The 13901-nt window shown below is 41.3% G+C and overlaps 1 long non-coding RNA gene across 4 annotated transcripts in view; it reads right to left on the bottom strand.

The window, feature by feature from the left end:
- Positions 1–8408: 8408 nt before the first annotated feature.
- Positions 8409–13901, bottom strand: part of LOC140338348 (uncharacterized) — a 20755-nt gene continuing 15262 nt past the window's right edge. For 2 of the 4 annotated variants that reach the window (XR_011922229.1, XR_011922228.1), the window contains exons 5-6: positions 10589–10805; positions 8409–9721 (exon numbers count right to left, since the gene is read on the bottom strand). This is a non-coding gene — a long non-coding RNA (uncharacterized lncRNA). The remainder of the gene's footprint in view (positions 9722–10588; positions 10806–13901) is intronic. The other 2 variants (XR_011922234.1, XR_011922232.1) reach the window with 1 other exon arrangement.

Raw genomic sequence — 13901 nt, 5'->3', positions numbered from 1 at the left:
TTGATTGTCCCCTTCTGATCACTACCGTATGTGCCATTGATTGTCCCCTTCTGATCACTACCGTATGTGCCATTGATTGTCCCCTTCTGATCACTGACTCGCCGGAATAACAGACTCTGTTAGGGCAGGGATCAGCAGCTTGCTTGTCCTTTGAAGTTAGTTTCAGTTTCCCTCTGCACTGCAGCCAGCATCGAGGAGTCACACAGTATCAGGTATCGGAGGATGTCTTATTTGCGGGGGGTGCTTTATTTTAATTGTTTGAGCAAAAATCGGGGAGTGGCTTATTTGATGGGGATGCCTTATCATCGGGGAAACACGGTACTACAAATAGTCATATTGGTTTTAAAAAAGAGTCCACTTTAGCTGTATTAAAGAATGTTCATACATTCACTTGTATTACATAAATCCTACATACATTTACAAAAATCCTTCCATAAATCAAAGAAAAATTAATTTTACAGTTTCATAATTATGATGACATGACTGAAATAAAAAGCAAATTTTATCATTGTCACTTTAAAAAGGATATTTAATAAATCCATTAAAACATAGTAAAATAATAATTCAAAATTAGATAAACTACCTCATGGTCAAGTTTTGCTTCAAAGATTGTATGATCTCAATAATATTCAATAAGCTATATTTTATTAAGTGAAAAAAAATATGCATTGCAAAGAACCATTAAACAAAAAAAACCTAATAATTCATTAAAAATGTTAGATCTTGTAATTCATTAAATTATTTATCCAACTTAGTTCTAAGGAAGACTGTGACAGAAACATGCAATTACCAGTGTGGATATTAGAATGAATGTGGTATATACACTTACAGTTAAACAAAGATTAAAATAAAAAAAATCCAAAAAGCCATATATACTTACAAAAATAAACATATTTTAAAAACGTTGCAAGAAAGGACAGGTGAGGTCCCTCTTGTAATAAAAATAAATATTTAATATAATAAATCTAGGCACCCCAACATACCACTGTGAATTTATAAATTCTGATGCACATGGGGAGGAGTTACATCATTCTGACCTGGGCAATCAATATGGCTTAGAATCCGGAACCTGGAAGGAGACTAGCAGTGAAAATGGCAGTGCCTGTCACAGAGCAAGAATGGGTGAGTATAATTAAAAAATTGCAATAAAGCAGGTAACTTTAAAATAAGTTTGGGTGTTTTCTATAATAATCTTTCAGGCTCTATGTAATTTTTCCACATTGAGGTGGAAAATAAAATTGAGCACATCAGTGATTTCTCTATACACATTCCCATAGCTTACTATTATGTTTACTATAAAAGATGAATAGAATCTGGTTCAGATTGTTTCACTGATCTCATTTCAATGGTCCCTACATCCTGCTACTGCCCCCTGTCTTGAAGAAAACACCCCACCACTAGCAATGTGGTGTAAAGAGGGAAGCTGTTTTGGAAAACTTTAAATCATAAACCTAGGGCTCATGGATAAAAAAATGAAAAAGAAAATTAGTGGGAAAATACAGTGGGCTTTTGAATAAGTGATGTAAGATCGCCATCTGGAGTTCAGCTGTAACAGATGTGCCTGGGTGATTTGTCTCTGAGTAACAGAATGACGTTTTGTGAAAGAAAAAGGAAACAAGTAATGCTGGGAAGTAAACTATATTTAAGAAAAGCACATCACATACAATATTATCTTGAATAGGTCAATTGGGTTAAATCATAAGAACCAGTTAAGGGACAGATATAATTGCTATATGAATAAATTTTGTATATACATGCTATAAAATGTGTATGTGTATGTGCATGCTATAAAAAATATGTGCTTAAAAAGAAACTAAAGCCAAAAGTGCCTAAAACAAAAAAAAAACACACTTACCTTCAATCCCGCAGGGCAGTCTGATCTATCCGGAGGTCTCCGTCGGGTCCTGCGTTGTCATGGCATCCGTCCGCGAACCAGCGCGCCAGGCAAGGCCATCTTTGTTTCTACTTCCTGTTCTTCTTTCTACATCACCTGACCCAGGCGTGAGATTGGGTGATGTAGGTTGGGAAAAAAAACGCCGCATGAGATCAGCAAATTTTTTTTTCCACGAAAAGGCTCCTGCGCACGAAGGAGTACCCAAGAACCTACGTCAGGCACCCCAGGAGGCTTTGCGCTCCCATTCTTTTGGGGCGGTGCTGCACTTTTTTTTTTAAAGAGAGTTGCACTTAAAAAAAACCCAACCCCAGGGGTTGATATGTAAAGTGAAATTCCTTAGTTTAGGTACACTTTAAGATAACTTCCAGTGCTATCTCAGGCAGGAGGCATCAGGGGAGCACAAAAGAGTTTAAAGGGGATTAAAGTCCCTCTGCACACTTGGGCACACTGAAGCAGCTCACTTCTATTTTGCTGTGGCAAAAGGTGGCTGTGGCCAAAACTTATTTAACAGTTACATTGACATAAAAGAGGAAAATCATACAGCCGGAACTTGTTTTATTTTTACACTGTACCCACAAAATTTGCATTAACCTCCTGGGCGTTTCACTAATATCTGGATTTCTGTACCAAAAGCAGTACACTGTTTTTCATGATTTTTTTTTTTTATTGTAGGCCTGTAACTTACCGAAATATGTCTAAACAAGGGTCTAGTAGATATCCTGAATATAATAAAGTTTGAAACACACAATCATGTAAAAAAAAAAAAATTCAATAATAATATTAAATGAAAAAACACAAAAATCAGCTTAAACAAGAATGCATAAATAAATCAAAATATACTGAAAATGCAATAATTCTGCATACTGTATAGTACTTTATTTTTCTAAAACACCTCCCTAGTGTGGTAAATTTTAAAACGGGGCAGCACAGAGTCCAATGTCACATTCGGGGCAGGAGAGACGGGTTTCCTTACAGATTTTTTTCCTGTCCTCCCCTCTCTTGAAGCAGCACACACACCACATTCTTGTGTTATTTTTCTTTCTTAGGGTTGGTGGAATGTACTCCGGAAAATGACGACCACTCTGGCATAGCGGGTTTACCGTGTATAAAACACATCGTCCAAGTTGATGTTGATTTGCATCCTCTTCTGGTGTTAGGTGTTTCACACATATATATCTTCACAGGTTTTCCATATGAATTCAGAGTGGGGTACAGGCCTGTCATTTTGTTTTTTGAATAGAATGTACGCATTACACAGACACTGTTCCAATAGATGGCAAAATATTTTTTTATAGTACTTTCTCTGTTGCTTTCTGACAGCTGGATGGAAAGTCACGGCCTGGTCAGCTCTGTTGACACCCCCCATTGTGTGGTTGTAGTCGATAACTACCTAGGGGTTCTGAACGTCTTTCCCACTTCTTGTTCTGGTTTGAACAGTGGCGGTGTTCAGCAGGTCATCATGCAGACATCCTTGTTATCATGCCATCAGAGAGCCATCATCTTTCCTTTCTGCCAGGCAACTTTATTCCCATGCTTGAGCTTTTGTGCAGTGAAATTGGCTGGCAATTTTCGCCGGTTAGCCCTAATGGTTCTCGTAAAGCTCAGGGGATGTAAAAAAATTGTTTGTAGTAAGACAATACCCTTGGTTCAGCAAAGAGACAAGACAGAAGAGACAAGACAGAAGACGTTGCCACTCCAAAGGAACTAAATCTGAGGTCTTTGCCTGTATATATGACAGAGTTCCGGATATATCTAGATTCTAAATCTCCCTTTATATGTCATCAGACTTTCATCCACACTAATGTCCCTTTCTGGCACATTGCAGGTTTTGAAGTTGTTTATAATCATTTTATAAACCTCCCAAATTTTTGGAGCTTGGGGGCAGGATGGGTGGTCTCATCAAAATCTTCATAGTTGGTAAAATGTAAAAATTTCATGATCAGGCCAAATCGATATTTAGGCATAACCGTGCCAAAAAAAGGGGTGGCAAGCAGTTTGTTGATGGACCAGTACCACTTCTGCAGGGGTTTCCCCTACCACCCTCTGGAGAATAACAAGGCCCAGAAAAAAACAAATATCCTTTTGGGTGACAGGTTCCCACTTTCTGGTTCTGAACAATCTTGCATGTGGAGCAGCCAGCTGTTGCGCTGCATATCTGTTTGTTTCTTCAACTATTTTCTGCATGGCTATGCCATTCAGAAATAGCTCCAGGTAAGCCAGGGGGTTGTGCTCACAGTGCACCTTCGGGCCAGTCGCCCCAGTAAATTGAAACCTAGGGGGTACAGGCTGGGCCTGACGAGTGTCAATCGCGCACCAGGTGCACACATCACTAACCTCCATACAGTCGCTGTCACTAAGGGTCTCGATCTCAGAGTCCGATAAGAGGTCTCTAGACGCTCCATCACTATCAGTGGACTCCACAAGTGACTCCAGATCGCTCTTGCTGTCTGAGAAATGTTCCAACACATCTTGGGTGGATAGACGCCTTCTGGAGCTTGGAGCAGGGGTCGGGCAGACGATGATCTCCGGGTCCAGACAGAGATCAGGGCAGGCGGCAGGCAGAGATGTCGGAGTACAGGCAGAGGTCAAGGCAGGCGGCAGGCAAAAAATGGTCAAAATTAGACAAAGATCAGCAAAAGTAACAGCAGGCAGCAGACACAGTGTTACACACTAGCAATCCAGGGATTAACTGGCAGTTTTTAAAACTGTGATTGTGTATTTATTTTGTGTTTATTTTGTATTGGATTGGATACAGGAGTTTATATTGAATCCAATACAAAGTTTTGAATTTCCCGCCACGTCGACGGGCGCATGCACCGACATGAACAGGAATCGCAGAGGGACGCGTACGCATACACTGAGGGAAGGAGAAGACAGGGATCTGACTGAGAAGACGGGCATTGGCGCTGGAGAACTCTGCCGGAGGATGGGATCCGATGACAACACACTGGAGGATGCCAGCGGCACCAGGTATGCAACACCTAATTCTATTTTTAGCTACCCCGAGCCTAGTTTGGGTAAAACGCTTTCAGCAAGTTTTTTTACTCCGAACTAGGCTTGGAGTAACCGCCCAGGAGGTTAATTACAGCACCAGTCTCACAGACACTGTCATTTTAAAAAAATGAACTTTTCTATTACATATCCTGTCTGTATACATATACCTTAAAAAAACAGTCAGCAACTGTTAGGACAATTGTAAGGCCCTGGTCAGCATCAGTATTCACCAGACACCAGTCCCCCAATCCAACACCGCAATCTTCACCTTAAGTAAGCCCCTGCTCAGCCTCAGGAGACAGGTTGCATCTCCCAGCACTCGGTTGCCCCCAGGACTTGGTATTCAGAGGATGGTGTCTGGAGATGGGCCGGCAGCAGACCAGAAGCCCACAGATAAACAGTACATGAGTTACCAGGTAATCCAGAAAACAAGCCGAAGTCAAGCACAGGAGATCAGTCCACCAAACAACATACAAGGGAGTGTGCACAAGCAGAGTTGGGGTCACAAGCAATGGTCAGTCCAGGCTGAGTACAAACGAAATGTCAGGGAACAGGCAAATGTCAGCAACAGAAAAACATATAAGAATCTCTCCAGCACAGATTAGCTCAGCTAACGCTACAACAGGCATAGAGCAATGGGAGCAGAAAGGCTATAAAGCCCCAGCAGCCAATGGAAGAGCAGGACTGAATCAGGAACTACTCTGCTTATTTGGCTAGGTACATACGTGCAATGGTTCTCGTCTGGGTATCAGCTCAGAATATCCGATGGGAATCTTGCATGTGTACAGTGCCCATTGTCCCAGCAACTGTCCTGGCAGGTCCATGGATAATGGACGACGAACATTCCTAATGGAAGTGAAGGAGGGGAGAGCGCAGCGGGGTGCCGCTCCGTCGTTCTCCCCCCTCCCCTCTCCATCGAGCAGAATGGTGCTGTATGTACAGCACTCGTTCATGCATCGTGCAGTCGTTTGTCTTTGGAAACAATCATGAAAGAACCTTTCTAACGACAATTATTGCATGTGTGTACATACCCATAGTCTCAGCACAATCCCCTTCAGCTGCACAGTCCCAGAGCAGAGGATGCAGAGGAACCATTCACATCCAAAAGGATGCCGGGGATGCACAGGCTGCAGAGCAGAACAGCTATTTGCCTGGCACATAAGTCAGGAATATGTAACCTACAACAGCGTCTAAAAATAAATAGTCAGGGCTATATGTATTGTACAGCATCATATAAGGCACATCATTCACGTCTTTTAAGCATAATAAATGCAACACAAAGTTTTGGAGCACAGGTCAGGACAATGTAACATAAAATGAAACAGGTTAAGCAACATACCTCCTTTAGGGGTCATCAGATAGCAGGTATGTTTATACACCAGGCAGGATGATTGGAGAAGTCTTTGAAGTAGATGCTTCCATGCACAACCCCCATACTTCACACCTGGTATGGTGTGATCTTCCTGTTCAAGGACCTGTTATCTTTCCTTCCAGTTCCTTTGGATCCAAACCCCAGCTGGAGCCATCCTGTTAGATTTGTCCGCATTGACATTTCAAAGGCACCCCCATTAAGGCTCACCAACAGTCACATTGAACCCATCATTTGAAATGGAATATGCATAAGTGCTGATTTTATATCATTTATGTTGCGCACTCCAACAGCAGGTCAGGCAGGAGAGCTAGGTTGACAATGGAGATCAAACAAGCTCTAAAGCTGCGTACACACCTGCAATTTTTCTCGTTGGAAAGGATCTTTCACGATCCTTTCCAACGAGAAAAGACTGCACGATGCATGAACGATGCTGTACATACAGCACCGTTCATGCTCTATGGAGAGGGGAGGGGGAGAGCGACGGAGCGGCACCCTGCTGCGCCCTCTCCCCTTCCCTTTCATTAGGATCGGTCGTCGTCCATCGTCCATGGATCCGCCAGGACGGTCATCGGACGATGGACGACGACCGACTGTACACACGGCAGATTTTCGCCCGATAATTGGCCGATACCGATTATCGGGCGAGAAAAATTTGCCGTGTGTACGCAGCTTAATACAATAGGCATTTACAGAGCACACTGTGTATACTGTAGAAATAACTGTACTTTGAAGGACCTACAACCAGTAAAGGGGATGCATTCCTGTGTATGCATTGTGCATTTGTCAAAATGTGTGTGAATCATAAAAACTAAAATGTGTACAATGGAGAATCTGTAAAGAGTCAGCAAAATACAGTACTGCTTACTAAAACAGAAGGCATTAATTGGTCTGCCTTCAAACAAATATGGTTTTCATGCCAGTAACAGGAAACCTGTGCTTGGAAGTTAGAAAGGATGACATCACTGATCTAAAAGTGGGCCATATGGACCACATTATAGCCCAGTTCAGACTTGCAAGCAATGTCTGGCAGTGGAGAGTTTTCCAGAATTTACCTGCTTTGGCTTCAGGATATCATGTGACCAAATAGCAATAGTCCCAAAAAAACTAGGTAAAGTGGTGTGATACAATAAACCATGCAGTGCGATACAATAAACCATGCAGTGCAGTGAGTCAAGAATTAAAGGCTGGAAAATTAGTATGAAATACAGCCAATACAGGCTTTGTTAAAAGTAAAACTATAGTGTTTTTTATCAAAGTCATTTTACCTTTTTAATCTTGATAAACTTGTTTTTACATTGCTATTTATTTTTACATTGTAAAAAATCTTTATTTTAAAAATAACCACTTTTATGTATAGGAGTCTGAATGTGCATGTTTGCCCTAAGATTTTTTAAAGCCTGAACACAATACACAACACAAATTTATGGAAAAAAACTGTATACATTCCTGTTCAAAGATGTATTTTCCACATAATAGGGCTGCACATTATGATGCAAACTGGTAGAAAATACTATTACGAAAATACATAGAACACAAATAGGAGCATTTCAAATCATTTTTCAATCTCTTCATTTTTTATGTAACCACATTACACAAATTATTACTATAGGCATCTATTATAAAAGACTAAAAAAAAATTGTGTGGTTTATATCTAGTGTTATCAAAACAATAAATAAGAAAAAAGGCACTTAAGAAATATAAACCTGATGGAACACTTTCGGCATTCAGGAGTCACAAAGAATAGGACAATGAAAGAGCTGTGACAATGAAATCAGATCACTAGGTATTCAAAATAAATTGTGGGTTTCTGAAGACAATAAAAGGTATCCTAGGAAAACTCTCTAAATATACTGAAAGCAGAAAGGTAAGGTATAGGAATGTTGGCCATGTAAAAAATGTATATTCTAGAGGACAAAGAGTGTCATTTAATATATGTTTTAATAAATTTGTATGAAATAAATTTGATTGTGCTGTTGTACAGTATTTCAGTACTATATTTACACTGATACAGTATAGTGATTTATCTTGGTATACAGTAGTGCCTTGGTTTACGGAATTATTGGTTTCAAAAAGCATTTCGTAATCTGAAATTTGGTAACTGGGATTAAATATTCCCATTAAGAAATAAAGGAAATATAAATAATCCGTTCCTATAACCAAAAAAATAAACATTTATTTTAAATACAATTTAACATATAGAAAATAAATTTACATAGATAGGTGCATCAGGTTCATTCTCAGACCCCTCAAAGTCCCATCCTGGAACGCAATCAGGCCACAGATTTCTCCAAATAGAGTTCAGTGTCCTCTGAGACACTACATTCCAAGCTTTATCAATTAGCTTGATACAGCTAAAAATATTGAAATGGCCTTTCCAAAATTTTTTGAGGGTTAGCTCAGTGTCTGAAGTCACTTCGAAGCACTGGTGGAAAAGTGACTTTGTGTAGAGTTTCATGAAATTAGCAATGACTTGCTGATTCATAGGCTGGATGTGAGGAGTGGTGTTGGGTGGAAGAAATGTAGATTGGAGGATGAGTAGGAGCATTATTGAGAATAAGCACAGCCCTGAGTGGTAACCCTTGCTCCAATTTTTAATTCATGGGCCCACGACCTCATTCACCCACTCAGTGAAAAACTGCCTTGACTGAACGTGACCCACGTTCTGCTGTTAGCCCTCCACATAACTGTCGGTCAGCGTTTGCTTTTGCACTTTATATTTTTGAAAAACCCTTGAATTTTCAGCATTTTACACAAGCAAGGGACTAATTTAACAGTCACCACTTGCGTTACTGCACAACACAAGAGTTAGCATGTCTTTCATAGGCTTGTGTCCAGGTAAAGTCTTTTCTTCTTCCATTATGTGGGTTCTTTTCAGCATTTTCTTCCAGAAGAGGCCGGTCTCATCACAGTTAAAAACTTGTTGAGGTTCATACCCCTCACTGTCCACAAAGTGTTTGAATTTCTTATCGTATCGTTCAGCTGCTGCTTTGTCCGAGCTAGCAGCCTTACCATGTCTCACAATGCTATGGATACCAGTGCGAAGTTTAAACTTCTGAAACCAGCATCTACTGGCTTTAACTACCTCAAGATCCTCTTCAGTGGTTCCAGGGGTCTTCTTCACAAGATCGGTGTGCAGCTGCTTAGCCTTTGCGCACATAATGGCCTCTGAGATGTTATCACCAGCCAACTGCTTCTCACTTATCCAAATGAGCAAGAGCTTCTCAACATCTTCCATAACTTGAGGGCATTTTTTCGTCATTACAGCAACACCCTTAACTATGCCAGCTTTCTTAATGGCGTCCCTACTAGCCAATATTGTACCGATGGTCGATGTCGATTTCCCGAAATGGCAGGCGAGATCAACCATCATCCCAGCCTCATGCTTAGTGATGATCTCCTTCTTCGTCTCCAGTGTAATTCTCAAGCGTTTCTTCTTCCCTGGCTCCTTTTCGGTAACTTTCTGTAACGGGACCCATGGGGGATTATGATTTATATTGTATAAAGCACACACAAAAAATGTAACAAAAATTCATTTAAAAAAACACAATCGCAAAACAGCGCAGAAATCATTAGAGATGCGGTCAGAGATGTTTACTAGGCAATGCACCTAAGCAGACTGAGGCTGTGGTAGCCTGAATAACTTGACGCTGAGTGGAGCAAGACGAGCCGAGCCAAGCGCATACATGTTGTAACCCGCCTTTCATATCCTGAAGCACCTTTCGGTTTCGGAAACAAAATTTAAATTTACCGAATAACCTGAATAATTCAAATTTACTCAAATAACCTGAAAATTCTGTAACAAGATACTGTCGTAAACCCAGGCACCACTGTCACTGAAACATTCATACAAAATTTTGGCTTGCCACCATAACAGAAATAAAGGGGGGATCTTTCAATTCTAGTTCCCCTGACAGCTGTCTAAATAGGAATATCCTTCACACTGGAAAGATATACTTACATATCCTGTTGAGTCTACAGGACAGAAAGTGAAAGGAAATCTCTCTAAGATAATATTGGAAACAGCAGTTTTAAATTCTCCACTACTTTAACTAAAATGAAAAAGTGGGCTTTAGATATATTTCAAAGAAGACCAGCAATAGGAACATTTTTTTAGTTTTGCAGTGGATGAAAAGGTTAAAAATCTGTAGATGTTTATTGCTGTTTACAGTATATGGGAACATCCCAAAGTGAATAGTATTTCTAAACAAAATGCTTAAATGAATCAGAGAGCTGTAGCTTCAAATCTACATAATTGTTTTAAAATTTGATCTGACTTTATTTTCAACAAATAACCAAAAAACAATAGCCCCAGTAAAAACTTTCAAACCTGCTAATCTCTGCATCACTGCTATTTTGGGTTGATGTAAAGACTGGCTGTATTTCACTCAAATGCCAGGAATGCCAGGAGTTGCATGCAGTCCTTTGATCCCTGCTGTGCATCCCTCAGTGATCTGTTCTGGTGCTTACAGAACTTACCTAATTTTTTTAGACTGTCTTCTGGTAGTTAATGGTTTGGTTTTATAGTAAGAAAACCAGCATTCCACCTACAAAAGAAATGTTAATTCAATGAATACACAAGGATATATCATATTTAATGAACTTAATAAAGCATACCTATACTCAACAAAATCAACTTTGGCTTATAGATAACATAAGCCAAAGTTATAATCATCTGAATACTTTTTTTTCAGCTTGCTTTGACCTTTAAACATTAAAAACGAGTTCTGGCCATACCCCCAGGTCTCTTCATTGCCTAGGCGGTGAACTGCAATCTGGGAAATGCCATTCTTGGTGGAAGTGTTTCTAATCCACTCCCACTGCCCTAATTATGCAGATTTTTTTTCCTTCTGCCTGGGACTCCCATGTCACTCAAGTGCAACTGCTCTGTCTGCAGCTGCTTCCTGCTTCTTCTCAGCTTCATGCAGAGGGCTCCAGCTAGTGAGGGACGGAGAGTGGGTGGAGGAGAAGGTCAGGAGAGGAAGAAAACGTAAAGTTGCCAGTCACAAGCTGGCCACTTCTAAACTCTTCATAAATCATTATATTTTTCATGGATACAAGCTGACCCAGTCAGTGCCACCAGGGAAGACTGACATTTTAGTGCAAATAAGTGAGAATAGATTAATAATTGAAAGACTAGTTTTTGAGAATAGTTCCCCTTTAACTTTTAACAACATGTAAAACTCTTACGCACATTCTATTTTCACCAATCAGGAGCATAGTCTCACAATCAATTTTGAATACAAAACTAAGGTCCTCCCTCACCAGCTAATAACTTTAAAAGTCTATAAGAAGCACAAACATAAAATCACTGACTTGTGAAAGAGCTGTAATAGCTGTGATCCCCACCATTTTTATATATCATGTCTCTAGTCTATGACTGTTTGGATCTATGATTATCGCCACTTCCTAATGACTCCTGTAGTATAATTGTAGGCCACTGATCATTTTCTGTTGCATCCCAGCAAACACTGACAGCTTTCTATAGCATTACATTCACTGAATATCATAATTAGTTCTTTAAGGTCTACACTAAATGCCCTCCTATCAAGTTAGTTGACAACCACTCACTTGAGGTGCAGTTCCAGTAGGATCACTCGTACCCTTATCTACCTTATACTGTCTGATTATTATTCTAATTATCAAATGCAGCTGCAAGAAGTACTAATAATTAGAGATGAGCGATTTTCTCAAAAATTCGATTCGGCCAGTTTGCCGAATTTTTAGAAAAGATTTGCTTCGATTCAAATTTATTTGCGGCTAATTGTGTTAAAAAACGTCTATTTCCGGTCTGCAGAGAGCCTTGATAGTGGTGTAGAACACTGTGCCTTGCAGTAACACGCATAGGGAGTCTGCTGTGGTAGTGAAATAACACTGTGAGTCAGTATGACATGCAGATGACAGGCGTCGCTATTGGAATCACTGCACACTTCACTTATTTGGGCAGTCACGGGGCCAAAACTGACCAAATAACTCAAGTATGAACTTGCAGGTCCTTACAGATCCATGTTAACGCCAAGAAGAAGCGCACTCCTTTTACACCCTTGTCATCTGATTCCACAAAGATGCCTACAGAACCGGTTCATATAACCACTTATACAAGTAGAGCCCCCCGACAGAGGAGAGAGCGTCAGCACTAAGCTTGTGTCGACGTCACAGATTATTTTGCCCTTCCTCTGATCCATCAGAACAATAACCCACAAAAAACGGCTCCTGTCTGTGGAGCATCTGCCTTCACCCAGTCAGCATTTGCTCAATAATTCATCAGTATTGCTAATGCCAGGAGTGGATCCAAAACAGAGATGACACGTGAATGGAATATTTGCATGTCTTCTGTGTTTTGTACCCACTCCTGCTTTTGGCTACCAAATCATAAGCCAATTCTGATGGGACCATACAGGCCTTACAGCTGCTTCACAGACAGGATCCATTGTGCGTCTCTTTTTTCCTTCCTTCTGACAGATCAAAAGAAGGGTCAAATAAATAGTGATGTCATCCAGGCCAAAAAGGCAAAATAGTGGCCCAGTCATGGAGTGGGGAGGGTGGGAGAACAGCTTGAGAAGTCCACAGAGTGGCACAATGGCATAGTGGTGAGGTGGAAGCAGCATGAGGAAACCACAGAGGGGCCCAATGACAGAGTCTGGAGGTGGTGGCAGCATCAGGAGGCCACAGAATGGCACAATAACAGTGTGGAGGTGGCAGCAGCATCAGGATTTTAAGAATGAACACAGACCGTGAAAGTGGGGCCTCTTAATCCTTCCTATTTTTGGGTTAGGAGCAGGAGGTGTCAGAAAATTTACCACAGGATAACTGGCCACAGAGTGGCACAATGGCAGAGTCTGGAGGTGGCAGCAGCATCAGGATTTTAAGAATGAATACAGACTGTGAAACTGGGGCCTCTTAATCATTTCTCATTTTTGGGTTAGGAGCAGGAGGTGTCAGAAAATTTACCACAGGGATAACTGGTCACAGAGTGGCACAAGGACATAGTGTGGAGGTGGCAGCAGCATCAGGAGGCTACAGAGTGGCACAATGACAGATAACTGGCTTGTGGTGGTCAAGCGTTCATAGCGACATCGCTTTTTGATCCTCCCATGTTGGCTCTTACTATCATTGTAAAGCAGAATTCACCAAGCGTTGGATTGTTCACCCACTAATAGGGAACATGAGCTGGGTTCATTCAGCACATTCAGGTTCTTTGCAGTTGGAGGAGTGCATGCATACTGTTGTCTCTTGGCAAGGAGCCAAGGACCACCGAGTGCCACAATGACAGAGTCTGGAGGTGGAGACAGCATCAGGAGGCTACAGAGTGGCACAATGACAGAGTCTGGAGGTGGCGGCAGCATCTGGAGGCCACAGAGTGGCACAATGACAGAGTGTGGAGGTGGCAGCAGAATCAGGAGGCCACAGAGTGGCACAATGACAGAGTCTAGAGGTGGCAGCAGCATGAGTAGGCCACAGAGTGGCACAATGATAGAGGCTGGAGGTGGCAGCAGCATCAGTAGGCCACAGAGTGGCACAAGAACATAGTGTGAAGGTGGCAGCAGCATCAGGAGGCCACAGAGTGGCACAATGACAGAGTGTGGAGGTGGCAGCAGCATCAGGAGACTACAGAGCAGCAAGGTGACATAGTGTGGAGATGG

The sequence above is a fragment of the Pyxicephalus adspersus genome, chromosome 1, assembly GCF_032062135.1.
Source record: "Pyxicephalus adspersus chromosome 1, UCB_Pads_2.0, whole genome shotgun sequence".
Lineage (NCBI taxonomy): Eukaryota > Metazoa > Chordata > Amphibia > Anura > Pyxicephalidae > Pyxicephalus > Pyxicephalus adspersus.
This window is presented reverse-complemented; position numbering and strand designations above follow the sequence as displayed.